Source organism: Cupressus sempervirens, chromosome 9 (assembly GCF_028749045.1).
Source record: "Cupressus sempervirens isolate cs-2001-9-10 chromosome 9, ASM2874904v1, whole genome shotgun sequence".
Lineage (NCBI taxonomy): Eukaryota > Viridiplantae > Streptophyta > Pinopsida > Cupressales > Cupressaceae > Cupressus > Cupressus sempervirens.
Genome location: NC_143126.1, coordinates 57,756,664 through 57,779,251, shown reverse-complemented (window position 1 = coordinate 57,779,251; position 22,588 = coordinate 57,756,664).

The window sequence follows — 22,588 nt, the reverse complement described above, 5'->3', positions numbered from 1 at the left end:
TGTTTTGTAACCTTTAATAGGGTTGGCTCCTAACAGGGCTCACTTCAGAAGAGTGAAAATTGGTGACTAGTTACTTGGTGGTTTTTCCCATATTAGATTTTTGCATTAAATCTTGTGTCTCTTGTGTTCATTTATTTTAATCTTTGCAAGCATATTAATGACTATGAATGCTAGATAACCAGTAATTAATTAATCTATCGAGTTACAGTTATCCTACATTGTTTACTGAGTATCAACAGTATATAAAGACATCTAAGGTATTTTGGAGATTATTTTTTTGTGGTAACTGATTCACCCCTCCCCTCTTAGTCACTTCATCTATATTTCCAACATGTATATTATATATAATATATATATGTATATATATTATATGTATAATATATATATGTATATATATATGTATATATGTATATATGTATATATATATATATATGTATGTATATATATATATATGTATATATATATATATATATATATATATATATACATATATATCACACACACAAACACAGATATATATGTGTGTGTGTGTGTGTGTGTGTGTGTGTGTGTGTGTGTGTGATGAAGGGTGCTCCCCATAAAACCATAAACTTATAACGGAAACAAAGAGATAGCAAAAAATGTGAGAACAAAATATGGACTTCTTATTTGCACCGCAAATGTGGAATTATGGAATTCACAAGTACAATATGCTAATCCACATGGGAACCTTCATTATAGCAATCAGCAAGACTAACTATCACCCAGAGTTGTTCTAGACAATGTTTGTGTCTTTCTTAAATAGGCAATTTATGTCACCTGAGAAGGTTCTAGATGCTCAAACTTAATACTTAAGGCTAAAAAACCCTAACAATAGATATAGAGTCAGCTAATTACATCTTTGACAAATTATTTTAGATATTTAGGGTCACCCAACTTTAGAAGGTTGTAAGTCTCAAACCCTTGCTCTAATTGGCTATTACAACCACTTTTCAGAAATGTCAACTCATGATCTACAGGCTCAAAATAGTGCATTTTTCCTTCGATGGAGTTTTCCAACCTCATCTAGGCACTCTAAGGCCTCCAACAGTGAGCAAGATTTTTCTGCATATTTTTTCACCAAAAATCTGCAATAACTTCTCTGATACTTAAGTTGGAGAAATGAGATTTTTATGGTAGGCTTATAAGTCTAAAATTAACCTTTATGTAGAAAATAAGAACATTTCGATCTTTTATGACAAACTTACTAAAAATAACAATTTCCCATAAATAGTAACCACCCTGTCTACTAGTCCTTACTAAAATAGAAACAACTATATATATATATATATATATATATATATATATATATATATATATATATATATATATATATATATAGATATATATAATATTTTTATTTTATACATTGGATCTTGTGTTGTCTCAATTCTACTTTCATCCTAGCCGTTTTACAAATAACCACTTTCCATACATCAAAAAACAAAATTAAAGCAACTAGGGCACATTCAACTATAGTTCTTTCTAAAAATAAAGAAGGAATTAAAGTAAAGTTATAATGTGTCTATTAAATTATGTTTTGTGCTATTTAGATCATTAATCCTTTTATCTTGAATTTGACACGCTGAATGGGCTTCCTATACTTGGAATAAATATTTTATGATTAATTCCATATTTTTAAATAATTTTTTTTTAAATCAGAAAAAAAATGTTTTCATTCTTCAATTTATACATTTTCACTTATTCTTTGGGTTTTCATGTTTATGTTTTTAGATTGATATTTATGCTATGTATTTTTTCTCTTTTGTTTTTATATCTTCACATTTTCATTGTGCTTTTATACTTATGCTTCAAGATCTTAAATTTTACACTAGTTTTCCATGTTAATTGTAGAGGTTTCTTTCTTTCACTCATATAATCACACCAATACCTTTCTATTATAAATTTTCTCTTTTATGTTAAGTTTATTCACTTTTAACTCAATAAATTTTTTATTTTGTAGACAATACTTATACACTCGTTTATCACTGTTAAATTGGTGGTCTAGTTCCATTTCATAGAAAAACTACTTCTAATACATATAATGGTGATTTTTCTTCACAAATAATCTCTTCTATTTATAGAATTCACATTACATAGGAGATATATTTTCAAAAAGCAATTTTTTTTCACTTGCAATAAATAAGCATTTAGAATTATAATTAAGACATTTGATACAATGATTCCTTTTATTTCTACAAAATTTGTACCTAACATAAAATAAAATGAACCCAAAGTGAAGATTTTATGTAAATGAAATGTAAAGTCCTTCTAAATTTGGTTTATGATATCATGTTATCATAAACCATTTTAAAAACATATTATAAAATTATGTGAAATGAATGATAAATCTATATAGTTAACTAATTTATTTTCCTAATACTATTTGATATGCAACTGTATTTTTATTTTTATTAGGGGAAGAATAGTTTTACATGCACTAGATGCTCAAGTCAAACCTAAAAAATAAAAAATATTGTTCTAAAGGTAAAAGTAGAACACAAGGAAACATCTACTAGAAACAAAAAATAGAAAAAAATAAGAGATTATAAACCACAAACAAAGTTGTATCATCTTTAATATATTTTCATTTTTCTTAATGATGTACTATTTGATATCTACAACTTTCTTAACTATGTTATTTAAAGGGAACATTTCCTTACTCTTTTGCCTCAGTATAATGGTAATTCCTAACATGGAGGAAATGGTCCTAATCCCCACTTGAGCATCCTTTTGTTTAACCATATATGAACTAATCTTCTTCACATATCTCTCCTTTGCATTGCAAACCTTATTAGATTTATCAATACAAGAAAGGGAAGAAATATTGCTCTTTGAACATTGATGAACCACAACTATCATGCCTGACCACTACTCCGGGTTTTTCTACCAATTAGGACTTTGTTGTCTTAAGATTTCTTTCTGATGTTATGATCAAATTTCTGTAGAATTTGGTTATAATACTGTTGTTGAATAATCAGACTGATGTTGAACATATTTTCTATGAAGAACTATGTTTTAGTAGTAAATGTGATTTAGGATTTTATGAATTGCATTTGGCATATCATTAAGTTCAAGTTGATCGACTAACGAGTAGTTTTTAAGTTTTTGATTATTTGTTTACTGCATTCTGTTTCATGCTATATGATGATGTGATGTTGCAAATATCTATAAATGGTTATATGTTCTATTTAATCAGAATCCTTTATTGTACTTTCATACATGTAACTATACAGGGATTTAATGTTTAGATTGTGTTAACCCTTAAGATGGTTTTGTTTCTTGACTCATGTTAGATTGTAATTGAAAGAACCATGGTTTGCATTTATATAAATATATTTATATATGTATTGTCTTATGATTAAGGTTCAAAACCTTAGTGGAGCTTGGCATACATTTGTATTTGTTTTAAAAAGAGAGTTAAAAACACCTCATATGCAATTAGCAATGATGTAACCCAAAATGGGTATCGGTTGCTATGAAGGAGGGTAACATTGTTATTTTGTTTGGAGCCATTTTTATGGCAGTGGACTTGGAACTACCAAACTTATGGCACTGAAATTATAGTTAGCCATACCTTGATGAGAGTCAAGTTTTTGCTGGTTACGGGCTGGTTTTTGAGCCACATTGCTCTGTTGATTTTACATCTGTGGTTACATGCTGAGATATCGGCATTTTAATGGGAATTGGTTGGAAGGTTAATGCGCATATTTGGTTTAATTTGATGGAATTATTTCTCACAGTTTGGCTATTTTGGTATATGGAGTTTTTTTTTCACTCTATTGTAAATTCCTCTACTAATTGTGTGAGTCGACATTGTGGAGTTTTGCTCATCGGTGTTGGATTCTGTTTTGGGGTTTTGGCATCAAGTTGGTTTGTGGAACAATCTTCCATCTTCAGTTGTTCAAGTAGGGGGAAATTTCTTACCCTACTCTTTCACTCTGTTTGCAAATGCCATGTTGCTTTCATTTGCATAATGTAAAAGTTATCAGATTTTCATATTGTGAAATTTTAAATTCAAAGACGAGTATGTTCATTGCGTGCTATGCAAAGTTCTGCATTTATTCACCTTTGAATGTGGAAGTTGTGGAGATATATGTTTGGAAGTTGTTTTATTTATGATTAAAAAGCTTTGCCAAACATATGTTTCCCACCAAGTTGATTTTTGGGAGAAACATATGGTTGCGGCATTGAGCATGTCAGATGTTGTGTAACAGCGAGCAAGTTTGTGTTTTCATTAGTATGGGCTTGTGAGAACCTATACCTCCATCTTTCATGGTAATATACAAAAAATTTTGAGAGGTTCGGCCTCAGTCTTCAAAAAATTTTATATGTGCTTGTGTCTGCTATTGAGGGCAGAGACATTTTGTCAAATGGTTTGCGTGAAACCATAGCAATGTTAAAACTATCATGTTAACTTGCATAACATTTTATGGGTAATGAAATGTATAAAATTTCTTCATGAATCATTGTCGATTTATAGTCTGAACATAGTTAATTCAAATCTCTTATGATAGATATCTTGTTTTATGATAATGATAAGTAATTCAAGGGTTATCTCATTTATTTATTTTTATTTTAGAAATGTGTCAAAACCGATAATATAGTTGAATTATTTATTGAAAACAATAACTTAGTAAACTATTGATAATGGTTTTGGATATGACAATTTGTTAAATGTTTTAAAAGAAAATTTGTTCTGAACAAAAACTCTGTGATAGTATAAATTTTCTTCATAATTTATGTTGGAGAATAGAGTTATGAATAACTATTGTTGTGAAAATTAGTTGCAAATAAACAAGACATTAATTTGAGAACATAGATATAGGAAGATGTTATAGTATCACCAAGGTCACTATGCGAACAACTTGGAAGCATCTTACTATTTTTGAGATTTCGTATTTTAGTCATTTTTGGTCATTATTGTAATATAAGTTATTTTACATGTTGTGAGTCATATTTCAAATTTAATTCAGATATTGTATTTTAAATGCTAATTCTGGTTAAAATAGGGTGATATCTCACCGTCAAACAGTGGTAAAACAACAATGGACACTTGGATATTCATTAACCTAGTAAATTATCTTTTGTTCAGCATTGATTGTACTTGGATTTAGTAATACTTGATTTTAGTATACAGTGTTTTTAATAAGCATTTTTATATTGTTTTTCAATAAGATGTAATTCTATTCTTAGAGAAAATAGAAAGTCATTTTAAGATAGGAGACGGATTATGATATATGTTGATATGATGAAACAAGGGTATCATATGTTCATTATATTATTATCTTGTCCAATTCGGAGGTTAAGCTTGATTTGTTATGATAGTAGAGATAAGTAGTACAGTACTGTGACTGGTAAATATCATTCAACTAATATAGTAGTTTAATGATATTTACGAGATTATAATATTGTCGTATTCACTTCTGTTATTATAATAACCTAAGTTACTTTCAAATTGATAGTAGAAGATGAAAATTTTAAAAGATGAAGAATATAATGTCATGAGAAAACTTACTTGTTATTAGTTACATGTACATTCTTAGAATATCTATTTGATGTGTATGTTAAGGATAGCTATAGTGAACGTATATGAAGGTGGCTAAATATTGACTTATTCTATTCAGTTAATTAAATTTAGTGATAATTTTAAAATGAAATTGGGAGGGTTAATTATAAATAAAAGATAATTGGCCTTACCTATGACTTAAACCAGTAAGGTTAAGTATGGAGAACAAGGAAAGTCTTTATTCTGTCATTTCACGAGTATTATAGAGAACCCCACTATGAGATATCTAAGGGCGTACCATATACGGATGCAGTATCTTATCACCATAGTGATGACACCTTAGTATATATATGGTTCATTAACTAGTTATTCTTATTGTGAGTTTAATTGTGCATTGTTTAGAAGGTATTACTTCTTGCATAGTAATATTAGAATTGCACTATGTTATGTAGGTTGATATTTTCTTTAAGGTTATATATATATATATATATATATATATATATATATATATATATATATATATATGTTAAATTCTGGCATGTATGTAGGTGGACTATGCTTTTTAACTTAGTGTGTACTGAGCCCTTTGTGTGTGTTGTGTTGTATGTTTGTGTTATTTTCAGGTATTCAACTTGAATATCTAGTTTGAAGGAAGACTATTGAAGTTACTTCATGAAACTAAATTGGATACTTCTAAAATTTCATTTGTTGGACCTAGGCATCTTTGAATGATATTGTTCATCAATATTGTACTGAACTCTTTATATATAGATATCTTTATGGAAATATATTGTGATGATATATTCTTTATTGTAGAGGTTTATATTTCTGAGAATGATTCAATCTTTGTACTTGATCTTGAAATCTGATGATTTAAAATTCCATGGTTCTTTATGTTTGTTAATAGCTTAGTTTTATTTTTGTTTTGTTTTTAGTGTGTTACATTTGGTATCAGAGCCTAGTTTAGATTAACTAGGACTCTTGGGTTTTAGGGTTTTTCTCGTCTTTGATGCATTTTTAATAGTTAATTATTTAAGGTTGTTACCATGCCTCTCGTCACTAGAGGAACTCGTGATCATGGTATTCCTTAAGATAACCTTGCTGGCAGAGGTAGAGGTAGACGCAAGGGCTGTGGTAAAGGTCCAAGGCACCAAGTAAATGTTAGGGATGATCAGTTTGATCAGAATGCTGGGGTTGGAAACAATCAAGATAACCAGGTAGATCAAGCTATGGTACTTCAATAGATACTGGAACGTCTTGATAATATTGAGACTAATAATCAAATTCCTGGTGGGGGTGCAAATATGTGGGTACCTTTTGTGCAGGGTATTAACCTTCCTGTCGAGGAAGATCCAGTGGCAAGAGCTTAGCTCAAGGATCTTTCCAAGATGAAAGGGCCATTATTCTATGGTACAGAATAGGGTATAGTAGCAGAAGCTTGGTTGCTGAACATTGAGTGATGCTTTTTCTTACATCGTTACTTAAGTAACGTGAAAGTAAGATGGACAGTTATGCATTTGAGAGGATTTGGTTCCTTGTGGTGAGAGCAAGAGTTGGAGAAGTTGGGCATTAACATCTCTCTAGTTACTTGGGAGCTCTTTGTAGAGTGATTCAAGGAGAGGTTTATGTCAGAATATTGGCGAAAGGCTCGTGCAAATGAGTTCTTTCAGATTATGCAGTCTAGCTCTATAGTGGAAGCTTATGAACATAGGTTCTATGAGCTTAAGAATTTTTTTGGTTGGGCAGAAAATGATAAAGCCATGATTCAGCATTTCATCAGGGGGCTTATGCTCAAGATCAGGGAGGAAGTGAGAACTTTTAGACCTGTGTCTATGCAAGAAGCTACAGAACGAGCAAAGCTGATTGAGATGAAGTCTGGATAGCATGGGGCTTCATACAAAACCAGCATGAATCCACCTACTCTAGATGTCAGTAGGAATCAAAAGCCTCCACAAGGCAGTTCAAAATTAGGTTTTTCAGGTGGGAAATTCAGGAAGAGAAAGTTTGGTAAGAACTCCAAGGGTTCAAAATAGCTTAAATCATCTCAACCACCTCAAAGTGTGCAGAGTAATAAACCATCTCCTAACCTTTTTGGTCAAAATATGGGATTCTGAAAATCTGTTGAGTGTTATCATTGTGATCAAATAGGTCATTACCAGTCTCAGTGCCCTAATTGGGACAGGACGAAGGTTGGACCTAAGCTAGCTATGTCTGAAGTGACAGTTGGTGATTCTGCCAGGAACCATCATGTTTTTGCTACCCTGGATCAGAAGCAAGCAGAACATCAGAATGCAGTTATTGAAGCTCAAGGTAATACTCAAGGTATGAATGTATCTATTTTATTTGACTCTGGAGCTACAGATTCCTTTATTTCTTCTACCTTAGTTGCATTTAGTGGAATTCCTATGGTTAAGGCAAGGAATAGATGGCAAGTGGAGTTAGCGTCAAGTTCTAGGGTGAACGTTGATATAGTTGCTCTTGATTGTAAGATTCAAATGAAACCTTTTACTACTTTAGCGAACCTTAGGGTTATACCTTTAGGATCATATGACATAGTTCTGGGAATCGATTGGTTAGAAAAACATCAAGCTATTTTGGATTGGAAGGATAAGATAATCTCTTGTTTGGATGATGTTGGATCAGCTAGAGCTATTGCTGGAATCAAGAGACCCATCTCTTTATGAACAATTTCTGCCAAGCAATTGGCAAAGTGTGCTTGAAAAGGCTGCAGTTTGTTTGCCATATCGGTAAATGACTTAAGTGATTCCATGGATAAGGATTCTTCTCCCAATCATCCAGTCTTGTAGAGTTTTTTGGATGTATTTGTTGAAGAGATTCTGGGAATACCCATGAGAAGAGAAATTAATTTTCGGATCGAATTAGTACCAGGAACGGAACCAATTTCCAAGACTCCTTACAAGATGATAGCTCAGGAACTGGTTGAACTTAAATTTCAGTTGGAGGAGCTTTTGGAGAAAGGTTTGGTTCATCCTAGTGTATCACCTTGGGGTGCTCCAATAATTTTTGTCAAGAAGAAAGACAGTTCTTTAAGACTTTGTATAGACTAGAGATAGTTAAACAAGGTCATTGTTAAGAACAAGTATCCTTTGCCTAGAATTGATGACTTTTTTGATCAAGTCAAGGGTGCCCAAGTCTTTTCAAAAATTGATTTGAAATTTGGATATCATCAACTTAGAATCCAAGAAGCAGATATTCATAAGACAACTTTTTGCACCAGGTATGGGCACTACGAATTCACGGTAGTACCATTTGGGTTAACTAATACACCTTCTATTTTTATGAGCCTTATGAATAGTGTGCTTAGAACTTTCCTTGATAATTTTGTACTGGTTTTTCAGGATGATATTTTGGTATATTCTAGCTCTATGGAGGAGCATGATCAACATTTAGAGAAAGTTTTGGAATGCCTTCGTAGGAATAAACTGTTTGCCAATCCTTTGAAGTGCAAATTTTGCAAGTCTAAGATTTGTTACTTAGGTCATATAATTTTTGGGGATGGGATTTTTGTAGATCCATCCAAAATTTGAGCTATTTTAGATTGGCCAGCACCTGCGAATGTGTCCGAGGTCCGAAGTTTTATGGGCTTAGCAAGCTATTACCGCAGATTTGTGTCAAACTTTTTTAGCATAGTGCATCTTATCATGTCTCTTCGGAGAAAAGGGAAGACATTTGTCTAGGCAGAGGAGTGCAAGGTAGCATTTGAGAAACTTAAGGAATGTTTGTTTAGTGCACCCATTCTAGCAGTCCTTGATTCAGCTAAAGAGTTTGTGGTTTGCAATGATGCATATTTAAATGGCTTAGGGGCAGTGTTGATGTAGGAAGGATGTCTTATAGCTTATGAGTCCAGAAAGCTTAAGAGTCATGAGGTGAATTACCGTACTCATGATCTCAAACTTGCAGCGATAATGCATGCTTTGACCAAGTGGAAAAATTTTCTTTTGGGAAAATGATTTGAGTTACATACTGATCACCAAATCCTTCAGTATCTTTTCACACAACCAGACCTCAACCCTAGGCAGTGAAGATGGATGGAATTCTTGTGTGAATATAACTTTGGGATTAAGTATGTGCAAGCGAAGGAAAATGTTGTTGTTGATGCACTTAGCAGAAGGCGACATGAATTATCTTCTTTGATCTTAATAGATCATTGGTTTCAGGATGTTAAGGTAGTTATCGACAGTGGTAGCATCTTGGAAGGGCGATTTGAGGGGTATTCAATAAATTTTGAAGGTTTACTGCTTTTTAGAGGGAGTGTGTACGTTCCTATTTTAGGTGATTTGAGAAATTTGGTTATGTTTGAGGCTCACAAAGAACATTTTTCAGCTCATTCGGGTGTCAAGAAAATGCATGCTGACCTTAAGCGACATTATTATTGGCCTAGAATGAAGAGAGACATAGCATATTTTGTGGCTCGATGCTTGGAGTGTCAGCAGGTTAAGGCTGAACATCAACACCCTGCAGGACTATTGCAACCACATAATGTTCTAGAATGGAAATGGGACACCATTTCTATAGATTTTATTATTGGATTGCCTATTATAGCTCGTAGGCATGATGCTATTATGGTGGTAGTGGACCATTTGTCTAAGGTTGCCCACTTTATTCCAATTATATCATTCGATAATGCAGCAATGGTTGCCAAGATTTTTATGGAGCAGGTAGTTAAGTTACATGGAATTCCTAAAAAGATTATATCTGATAGGGATCTAGTGTTTACTTCATCTCTTTGGAGATCCATGCAATGAGAGTTAGGAACTCAGCTGAATTTTAGTTCAGCTTATCACTAGAGACAAATGGACAAACTGAATGTGTCAATCGGATTCTGGAAGACATGCTTAGGATGTACGTAATGGATAGGCAGAATATATGGGAGGAGTATCTACATTTGGTAGAGTTCACTTATAATAATGGATATCACAGTTCCATAGGTATGGCACCATTTCAAGCATTGTATGGTAGACCTTGTAGAATTCCTCTTAGTTGGGATAATTTGGAGGACAAGACTCTTTTAGGACTTGTTATGTTGCTAGATTTGGAGCAGAAAGTTAAAAGGATCAAAGAACACCTCATTACTGCTCAAGATAGACAGAAGAAATATGCTGATAAGCATAGAATTGACCGTCAATTCTTGGTGGGTGATAAAGTGTTTCTCTGGGTAAGACTGTATAAAAGTCCAATTTGATATGGAAAGGGATCCAAGTTAGCACCTCGATTTGTGGGTCCATTTGAAATTTTGGAGCAAGTTGGACCAGTTGCCTATAAACTTGCCTTGCCACCAAGTCTTTCATGCATTCATAATGTATTTCATGTTTCAGTTCTATGTAAGTATATACGTGATATTGCTCAAGTTCTTGATTGGAAAAATTTGCAGATTATGGATGGACAAATCATGCTGGAACCAGTGTAGATCATTCAAAGCAGAACTATGAGTTTAAGAGGGAGAGAAATAAGATAGGTAAAGGTCCTATAGGACCCCAATGATGAAACATCTACTACTTGGGAGGACACTGAAATGATGAGAGTAGCTCATCCGTTCTTGTTTACTAACTTCCAGGAGAAAGTTGAAACCTAGAGGGGGAGGGTGTCATGCCTGACCACTACTCCAGGTTTTTCTACCAATTAGGACTTTGCTGTCTTAAGATTTCTTTCTGATGTTCTGATCAAATTTCTGTAGAATTTGGTTATAATACTGTAGTTGAATAATGAGACTGATGTTGAACATATTTTCTATCAAGAACTATATTTTAGCAGTAAATGTGATTTAGGATTTTACGAATTGCATTTGGCATATCATTAAGTTCAAGTTGATAGATTAACAATTAGTTATTAAGTTTTTGATTCTTTGTTTACTGCATTTAGTTTCATGTTGTATGATGACGTAATGTTGCAGATATTTATAAATGATTATATGTTGTATTTAATCAGAATCCTTTATTGTACTTTCATACATGTAACTATACAGGGATTTAATGTTTAGATTGTGTTAACCCTTAAGATGTTTTTGTTTCTTGACTCATGTTGGATTGTAATTGAAGGAACCATGGTTTGCATTTATATAAATATATTTATATATGTATTGTCTTATGATTAAGGTTCAACACCTTAGTGGAGTTTGGCATACATTTGTATTTGTTTTAAAAAGAGAGTTGAAAACACCTCATATGCAATTAGCAATGATGTAACCCTAAATGGGTATCAATTGCTATGAAGGAGGGTAACATTGTTATTTTGTTTGGAGCCATTTTTATGGCAGTGAACTTGGAACTGCTGAACTTATGGCACTGAAGTTACAGTTGGCCATACCTTGATGAGAGTCAAGTTTTTGCTGGTTATGAGCCAATTTTTGAGCCACATTGCTCTGTTGATTTTACATCTGTGGTTTCATGCTGAGATATCGGCATTTTAATGGGAATTGGTTGGAAGCTTAATGTGCATATTTGGTTTAATTCGATGGAGTTATTTCTCAAAGTTTGGTTGTTGTGGTTTATGGAGTTTTTGTTTCATGCTATTGTGAAGTCCTCTGCTAATTGTGTGAGTCAACATTGTGGAGTTTTTCTCACTGGTGTTGGATTTTGTTTTGGGGTTTAGGCATCAAGTTGGTTTGTGAAACAATCTTCCATCTTCAGCTATTCAATTAGGGGGCAATTTCTTACCCTACTCTTTCACTCTGTTTGCAAATGCCATGTTGCTTTCATTTGCATAATGTAAAAGTTATCAGATTTTCATATTGTGAAATTTTACATTCAAAGATGAGTATGTTCATTGCGTGCTATGCAAGGTTCTGCATGTATTCACCCTTCAATGTGGAAGTTGTGGAGAGATATGTTTGGAAGTTGTTTTATTTATGATTACAAAGCTTTTCCCAAACATATGTTTCCCACCAAGTTGAGTTTTGGGAGAAACATATTGTTGTGGCATTGAGCATGTCAGCTGTTGTGTAACAGCGAGCAAGTTTGTGCTTTCATTAGTATGGGCTTGTGAGAACCTATACCTCCAGCTTGCATGGTAATATACAACAAATTTTGAGAGGCTTGGCTTGAGTCTTGAGAATGTTTTATATGTGCTCGTGTCTGCTGTTGAGGGCAAAGACATTTTGTCAAATGGTTTGCATGAAACCATATCAATGTTAAAACTGTCATGTTAACTTGCATAACATTTTATGGGTAACGAAATGTATGAAATTTCTTCATGAATCATTGTCGATTTATAGTCTGAACATAGTTAATTCGAATCTCTTATGACATATATCTTCTTTTATGATAATGATAAGTAATTTGAGGGTTATCACATTTATTTATTTTTATTTTAGAAATGTGTCAAAACTGATAATATAGTTTAATTATTTATTGAAAACAATAACTTAGTAAACTGTTGATAATGGTTTTGGATATGACAATTTGTTAAATGTTTTAAAAGAAAATTTGTTCTGAACAAAAACTCTGTGATAGTATAAATTTTCTTCATAATTTATGTTGGAGAATAGAGTTATGAATAACTGTTGTTGTGAAAATTAGTTGCAAATAAACAAGACATTAATTTGAGAACATAGATATAGGAAGATGTTATAGTATCACCAAGGTCATTATGCGAACAGCTTGGGAGCATCTTACTATTTTTGGGATTTTGCATTTTAGTCATTTTTGGTCATTATTGTAATATAAGTTATTTTACATGTTGTGAGTCATATTTCAAATTTAATTCAGATATTGTATTTTAAATGCTAATTCTGGTTAAAATAGGGTGATATCTCACCGTCAAAAAGTGGTGAAACAACAATGGACACTTGGATATTCATTAACCTAGTAAATTATCTTTGGTTCAACATTGATTGTACTTGGATTTAGTAATACTTGATTTTAGTATACAATGTTTTTAATAAGCATTTTCAGATTGTTTTTCAATAAGATGTAATTCTGTTCTTAGAGAAAATAGAAAGTCATTTTAAGATAGGAGACGGATTATGATATATGTTAATGTGATGAAACAAGGGTATCATATGTTCATTATATTATTATCTTGGCCAATTTGGAGGTTAAGCTTGATTTGTTATGATAGTAGAGATAAGTAGTATAGTACTGTGATTGGTAAATATCATTCAACTGATATAGTAGTTTAATGATATTTACAAGATTGTAATATTGTAGTATTTACTTCTGTTATTATAATAACCTAAGTTACTTTCAAATTGACAGTAGAAGATGAAATTTTTAAAAGATGAAGAATGTAATGTCATGAGAAAACTGACTTGTTATTAGTTACATGTACATTCTTAGAATATCTATTTGATGTGTATGTTAAGGATAGTTGTAGTGAACGTATATTGAGGTGGCTGAATATCGACTTATTCTATTCAGTTAATTAAATTCAGTGATAATTTTAAAATGAAATTGGGAGCGTTAATTATAAATAAAAGATAATTGGCCTTACCTATGACTTAAACCAGTAAGGTTAAGTACGGAGAACAAGGAAAGTCTCTATTCTGTCATTTCACGAGTATTATAGACAGCCCCACTATGAGATATCTAAGGGCGTACCATATATGGATGCAATATCTTAGCACCATAATGATGACACCTCAGTATATATATGGTTCATTAATTAGTTATTCTTAGTGTGAGTTTAATTTTGCATTGTTTAGAAGGTATTACTTCTTGCATAGTAATATTAGAATTGCATTATGTTATGTAGTTGGATATCTGCTTTAAGGTTTTATGTGTGTGTGTGTGTGTGTGTGTGTGTGTGTGTGTGTGTGTGTGTGTGTGTGTGTTTGTGTGTGTGTGTGTGTGTGTGTGTGTGTGTGTGTGTGTGTGTGTGTGTGTGTGTGCGTGTGTTAAATTCTGACATGTATGCAAGTGGACTACGCTTTTTAACTCAGTGTGCTCTGAGCCCTCTATGTGTGTTGTGTTGTATGTTTGTGTTATTTTCAGGTATTCAAGTTCAATATCTAGTTTGAAGGAAGACTATTGAAGTTACTTCATGAAACTGAATTGGATACTTGTAAAATTTCATTTGTTGGACCTAGGTGTCTTTGAATGATATTGTTCATCAATATTGTACTGAACTCTTTATGTATAGATATCTTTATTGAAATATATTGTGATGATATATTCTTTATTGTAGAGGTTTATATTTTTGAGAATGATTCAATCTTTGTACTTGATCTTGAAATCTAATGATTTAAATTCCATGGTTCTTTATGTTTGTTAATAGCTTAGTTTTATTTATTTTTTGATTGTGGTGTGTTACAACAACTTCTATGGTATCCTTAATAGATATTTTCCTATTATACACAATCATATTTAGCTTCTCATGTGTCACTCAAATGGCTTCATGAAGGTTGTCCATTTTCTACTCATAGGTCTACCTGAGATTATTGATTCATTTATCCAAAGTTTGAGTTATATCTATAATGTTATCTAATCTATAAACCAATGGCGAATTTATCTTCAAAGTGTTTATCTTGAAGATTTTCCAATCATATATTATCTCCATGTCCTACATAAGATTCTTCACCATCATGTTCACAAAATAGTTATACAGATAGATGAGTTCTTTCCTAGTGATGTGTATTTTCTTAATTGCATAAGATCCATTCCATCTATGAACTTAGATCCTTATCCTCAAAATTCTACAAAAATAGAGTCCTTTGTTTACGAGGTGATGGGGATTCAACTCTAACATGGTATTCCTTGTCTTAGAACAAGGTATGGTAGTTTTAACCTTTCATTTTTTAAGTGTCTCTAGATTTAGCATTTACTTTAGCGTAACCCTCATTAGGTTCTCAAGAGCCAAGAATGACTTCCATCAAGGGATAGTTGTTCAAGGGGAAAATTTAAATTGTGGATTTATCAATGTAAACTAAATAAGTTAAGTTCTTTATTTAAATAATTTTTCCCTAAGTTATTCAATACAATAGAAATAGGGGCTCCCAAACATAACACTTAATGCACGTTGACTTAGAATGACAAAACCTAGATTGGATCAAGGGATATTAATTCAAAACCCAAAGTTACAATAAGGAAGTATGAAAGAAAGATGGCATTTATGCAATGTTCATTATCCTTAATATCTAACATGTAATATAATTAATTTAAGTTGACAATGTACTAAAGATAATAAAACCCAAATACATACATAGACTTAGTAAATCGAGAATGTAGATGTAAGATATGAAAGTAAAATGAGGAAGATGAAGTATCTATTTAAAGTAACATAGAATACCTTATTTTTCATAGATCCCCAAGCATAGGTCCATTTGGGTAGTATCTACTTATGGCTTCACAAGATGTAAAAAATCTTCCAAGGACACTATGACAAAGTTGGCCTATATTTTTTTGAAAGGCCTTAGCTAGTAGTTTTTTGATAAATAGTCACAATTCTAATAATTTGCAAATCTAAATTATAAAATTTTTATTTTTAGGTCGCTATTTAGGGGTGTTCCTTTTTCAACCCTTCATTTTGGTGGTTTTCACCTATTGCCTTTTGATTTGGTAGAATTTCAAGAACTGTCAAGATAATAAAAAAACCTAGGAATTAGCAAGAGACCATGATGGGTATTTTGAAATATAAACATAAAGGACCAACTAACAACACTATGATGCCTTCTCCACTTTCAATTCTACAATATTCATGTGGGTATACCTAGGAATTCATTCTTGTTCACTTTAAATTTAGACTTCCAACATGAATTCAAAAATAATAGATTGTTTAGCGTTTATTCTTATAACTCTATGATAGTAAAAGAGATGAAAAATGGTTATTTTATCAAACCCTAGAACTCCATTAATCAAGCACAGGATGATGTTTCAAGCATCAAGAATAGAATATTAAAAATAATTGATTTATATGCATTTTTACATAGTATAAAGTATTCCAACTAGATCAACTTTAGAGGATGACCAGTGCCTTATCTATTGGGCCATAAACTCACATGAATCAGACATCTACTTCTAGATCTTATCTCATCACTTTGTGAAAATATTATCAATATTCACTTATATATACTTCAAATTTCTTCAAATTTACCTTTAACATTTATATAACCCAATAAATTATTAGAAAAATTAAATTGAAATATAATTCAAAGAAAATTACAACTAAAATTTAATAAAATTTTCCATTAAATGTTAGATAATAGTATTGAAATAAAAGAAGAGACAAGATCTAGGATGAATAATTCAAGGATAACTTTAAGAAACCCCTCCTGAGAAAAATATGTAAAATGTTGGTGAATTCAACATTAAATATGCAGGAAAAATTTCTAATTGAGGGCAATTTTTTCATTTGAGGCAAGGAAGAAAATTATTTTCTATTGGCAAAATATTTCTTTTCGTATCAAAATTTAATAATAACTATGGGGAATTAAGATTATTATTTTTGGTATGCAAAAAAATGTAGGAAATTTATTTTGTTTTTGATTAAGTTAAGCAGCAAGATGGTGTTGACCCGTGGTACAAACAACTCACACTATACTGCTAAACGCGATTAATAGTCTCAAGTGCCAAATCCAAGATCACCAAGGATCTACAATATTAACTTACCTCCATCAATGATAGAGGTTAGAGAATAACACACCTTGCAACAAGCCCCCAAAAAGCTATGAAAAAAAACCAAAAACAAGAACCAATGACTTGGATGAGCCCTTTAAAACTTCCAACATTCATCCAAACACAAAAACCAATGGTTTGGAAGTGTGGAAATTTATTTTGTTGGTCATAAACATTTTTGTAATATAAGAGGCAAATTAATTATTTCATATAACAGAAAATATTAATATAGTTTGGTAATATGTCATTTTCCAAAGGGAGATTATGTAATTTTTTGGTGAATTTATAGAGTCACATGTGAGCCATGATCCATGGCCCGCATGCCAAGTGTACACTGTACAATGTACTTTTTGTATGCCAATCCATTAAGATTCAACTAATAATATGCCCTTTTTTATTGCCAACTTGGTTGTCATCACGTTTACTGTTATCATTTTTATGGCGAAAGGAATTAATTTGGACCTTTGATGTAATATAGATCAAAGGCTTCAACTCTATTTCGAGTCTATTTTTAAATGACATACCATAAAGTCTAAATCTTCCTAGAATTAGGACATGTGTCCCAAAGATCAAAACATAAAGTAGTTGGCTATACAAGGATAGTTGGAGACACACATCAGTAAAATGGAGGTGATGCTCAACCTGAGGGAAAATATCATTTTATTTTAAGGGAAAAATAACATTGTACAATAAGAAAACATTAGGGAAACGTTGGCAAAAATTTCAAAATAATTGTGTTCTAAATGTAGTTTACCTTGGCGACTGGACCAAGATTAGGACCAATTATGTGTAAACTAATGAGTGATTACCCTAATATTTTAACCCAAATTATTTAATATCTTGGCAACATGGTTGACCTCATATGTAGGTTTTATTAGCCAAATTGTTATTTCTCAAGGAGATGGAATAGCCAATTGGTGAAGATTCGCCACTAAAAAAATCACTAGAATTTTTGGCTTTCTGCATTTGTATTAACTTTTTTGAAATTGTATACATTTATATAACCCATTAGATTATTATAAAAAGTAAATTGAAATATAATTCAAAGAAAATTAAACCTAAAATTTAATAAAATTCTCCATTAAATGTTAGAGAAAAAAATTAAATAAAAGAAAAGACAAGATCTAGGATCAAGAGTTAAATTTCTACATTTGTATTAACTTCTTTGAAATAGTTAGCTTTCTACTTTCTACAACTATTAATTTTCTACACAATTTTGGAAAAAAATTATAATATGCTTGGGCCAACTCAAAACATGAACAAAAGCTTAGTTCAGAAATCAAATTTTGGACCATCACTCAACATCTTGAAAATACTTTTCCAAAAACAAGGATTGCAACAATATTTAGATGGGGGAACAAATTTTCAAAATCTAGTTACAATAAATTTTTCATATGAGACAAAAAAATTACAAAAACAATATGGGAGATATCCAACATTTGAGCAGTTATTAGTTTTGATGTCTAGAATCAACTCTATAATTTGTAATAAGAGCACACAAAGTGCTAGTAAACCACAAAGAAAAGGTATCTCTATCAAATAGTTGTCCTCCATCTTGATTTTTTTTGACTTTTTTGCATTCTCAATCACTATCTCTAGATGGAATTTTCTTTATGTTAGCTATCACCTTCCACATGGTAATATCATCTAGCTAGGTGGCTCCCCTAACTATATTCAATTCATTAAGGAATTTATTGCATTTTTCATTAGTTAAAGCTCTAACTTCTACAACTATTTTTCTCATGTCTACCTTCAAATTATACAAAAGATCAAAAATATCAAAAAATATTGTAATATATATCTCACCATTCCTATAGGAAATAAACCTATCATGCTTCAATACACCCTCAAAAGAATATGACCATTCTTGTCAATCACTTATGTTATTTTATGTTGGATACAATTGACTAATTCTGTGTTGTCTTTGATGTTAAAAAAATTCCATATCATTATTAGTCAATATATGCCGAGCTCACTCAGGCAATGAAGATAGTTCTTAGTGTCTACTAAGTGTTCCTGTGTTTGCCTAGTTCAAAAGGCAATGTCTACCGAGTTCACTTAGGCATCGAAAGAAAAGTTGTAAAAAGCAAGTGTTAACTAAGCTCACTTAGGTAATGAAAGAAATTTGGATGGAACTAGTGCTAACCAAGCATACTTGATTGCCAAATGATTTTGGTAAGTTTGCAATGTTAACCAAGCTTTTTTTGGTTAACAAAGGAAATTGTTTTTTTATTAGTTAATACGAAGTTGGGTCGGCTAACAAAGTTGCCCCAGTCTCAAATAAGAAGAGGAGAGACTAGACTGCATGATCCCTCAAGAAGAAGAAGAAGAAGTAGAAAAAATAGAAGAAGAATATAGACAAAAAGAGGAAGAAGAATTCCAAGTGCTCTGTCCACCTATAAGCTTGAAAAATTTGCAAACACTATGAGATAGACTATGAGTTCCTTTGTCTTCTTCATGCTCATGTGGACTTGCAAAACCAATTTATACAATCCTACCAATCACAAAAATAAGAAAAATTAGCCAAAATAAGAAAATGACATACAAAACTTGACTAAAAAAGCTAACGAAGATGACACATGTAGGGCCCCACCAGGCGTGCCAAAATGTATATGCTACTTTAGTATGTTAGAAACATTAAATTAAAAACAATAAAAAAGAATTTGCATACTAATTTAACATAACTTCATGAGAGACAAAGTGAAGTCCTCAAATGAGAGACTAGACTTATGGAAGGTTTAGATTGAATGAGAGGAGAGCACATGGATTGTGCTTCCTTGCAGCCAATCAAGGAGTGACACATGTCATAGGGTCATTGGTTTGAGCAAGAGGGGTTGACGGGTCAACAAAGGAGGCTCAAAGCTCATAAAGACCCTCATAATGGCCTGTAAGAGCAATGAATGGGCTTGTAAGAGTCATTTATGGCTTTGTGGGATTCATAAAGTTTTATGGTTGGGATAATTGTGAGAGAGTTGAGATATTTTGACTTGGGTTGGATTAAGAAAGTCTTAAGCTTGACTTAGGAATGTGCAAATGATTAAGGCTTGGATTAGGCTTGGGTTAAGATTAGATTAGGCTTGTTTGAGATGGGCAAGTGGATGGCATTTAATGAGGGTGGGTGAAGGAGGAGATGTTTGTTGGCTTTGGCTTGGGTTAGCAAGTCTTAATCCATGATTAGGGAATACAGAAGAGTCTAGGCTTTGGATGAGGATGAAGACTTTCTAGAAGAGTCTAGAACTTCCTAGGATGAGGATAAATAAAGTTTTTAGGAAATAAATAAAGTTTTATTTATTTCAAGGGTTTGGATTGAGGAGATATTTATTAAAATATTTTTAATAAACATGAGGATTAATATTTAATCTTAATTAAATATTTTGAGTTGGGATTAGGGGTAGGAAATGATGGGATTAGTCTTTAATCGAAATTAAAGAAGGATTAGAAGATTTTGGAAGAGGTTAGTGGTCTTGAGGAAATTGGCCAAGTTTTGGGCAAAAAATAAATAAATAATTTATTTTGAGATTTTTGGTCAATTTAATGATTAAATAATTAATAAATAAAGATATAATGTTTAAATAAGATTTAAACATTTTTGGGAGGGATTCCATAATTAAATATTTTTAATTAAGATAAAGGGATTTAATGACATAAAAATAAATTAATTAATTGAATAATTAATTAATTAATTAATGATGATGTCATCAAAGACTTTTTCATAAAATAAAAATACTTTATTTTGTAAAGGATTTTTAGGTGTTTACATTTTGCCCCTCTTTGACATAGTGTTGAGACAACACTATTTCAAAGAAGTTCAAACGGAGATGATACGAGGAAGATGTTTTAGCAACAAAGTTGCCCCAGTCTCGGATAAGAAGAGGAGGGACTAGACTACATGATGCCTCCTCAAGAAGCTGGTGGGGAGAGAAAATGGGGCTCGACGGTTTCTTGAAAAATAAAAGAATCTAGGATGAACAAGGAGACTCAGATTGGCAAAGACAAGGGGTTGAATTAGCTCAAACTCTCACTACGGGAGAATGATAAAGAGAGAATAAGAGGCACAACAGGAAGCAAGCTTAAGACTTTAGGGAAGTTGGAGGATGAAGAAGCAAACTGCTATAAAAATGAATCTAGGATAAGGAGAAGGATGAGGGGATTATAAAGTTGACGCAACAGTATTTCAGAGAGCTAGATTGGCAGAAGATGGTTTTTGAAGATCCCTAGGACTAGGATTGTGGATCTTGAAAGATGAGGTTTGGTGGATTGGTGGATCCCTAAGACTAGGATTGTGGATCCCTAAAGCTAAAAGTGAAGATTGATTCAAAGAGATACTGATGCATAAGCTAGGGTAGGAGAGACAGATGTTGGTAATGGATGGGGATTATGGAGATGAAAAGAATCCATTAAACCTTTTTGAGTAGGGGGATACTTCAAAGAGAAGTACCACCATGTAGTTGAGCACTAGATTTTCTATAGAACTATTGGTTAATTGCCAAGGTTACCAAGAACATCAAGGCCTTTTCACCAATTGTCCAGAGGACTAATGAACTTAACTCAAAACAAACACGCAAGGATTGCCCCAGTAGCACACATGAATCCCAGAAGAAGTAGCATTGAACTGAAACTGGGTAACCCACAAGAAAAAAAGAAAAATAAACAAAAGACCTGATCAAAACCTTATGCTCAGATTGCCCCATTCACAGTATACCATGATATGGAAGATTGTGGCAACTTTGAGGAGGGAACAAAAAGATTTTTTGGAAAAGATACTTCAAGACACAAAAGGGAAGATTTCAAATCAAAAGAAAGCAAAAATCCAAAAGAGAACAATTTGCCAATGATATGGGTGGGACGAGGTACTAACGGACCAAGATCAGACATGAGAAAAGCTATATCCTACAAGGATCTATTGGAGAGCACTTAAGCTGGTGGATTTGGATGAGTGATGCACTGGGCAAGCTAAATTGAGAAGGATAACACTTTGATGATAGGAGATCTAGCTAAAGGATTCATTGAAATAGCTAACCAAGATTTATGCGATGTGTGCAAGATGCTGATCAAGGATGAATTGACATGAAAGCTGGATAGATACAATGGTACTAAGATAAAGAAGATGTACAAGCTGACGGACCAAGATATGGTACAAATGTACAAGTTGTTTTGGAAAAGATTGGATAAACAAGCTATGATACAAGGTATGACACAAGCATTGGATATACAAGCTATGATACAAGGTTGTCCCAAGTTATGGAAAATAAAAGAAATACATGGGAAAATGTGAGAAAAAACTCAAGAATTAAACTACAAACTAATATCCCTGCTAGAGGAAGATAGAATTGGGTTGTGAAGGGAAATCAGATGTAGAAAGCAAGTTATTCACAAGAGAAAATAGTAAGGAAAGATAATACTCACCATTCTATTTTTGAAAAAGAGCCTTTCTCCAAAGGTCCTAGATCTCACCTAGGTTTGTCTAATGATGATTTCTATAATACCCCTAAAA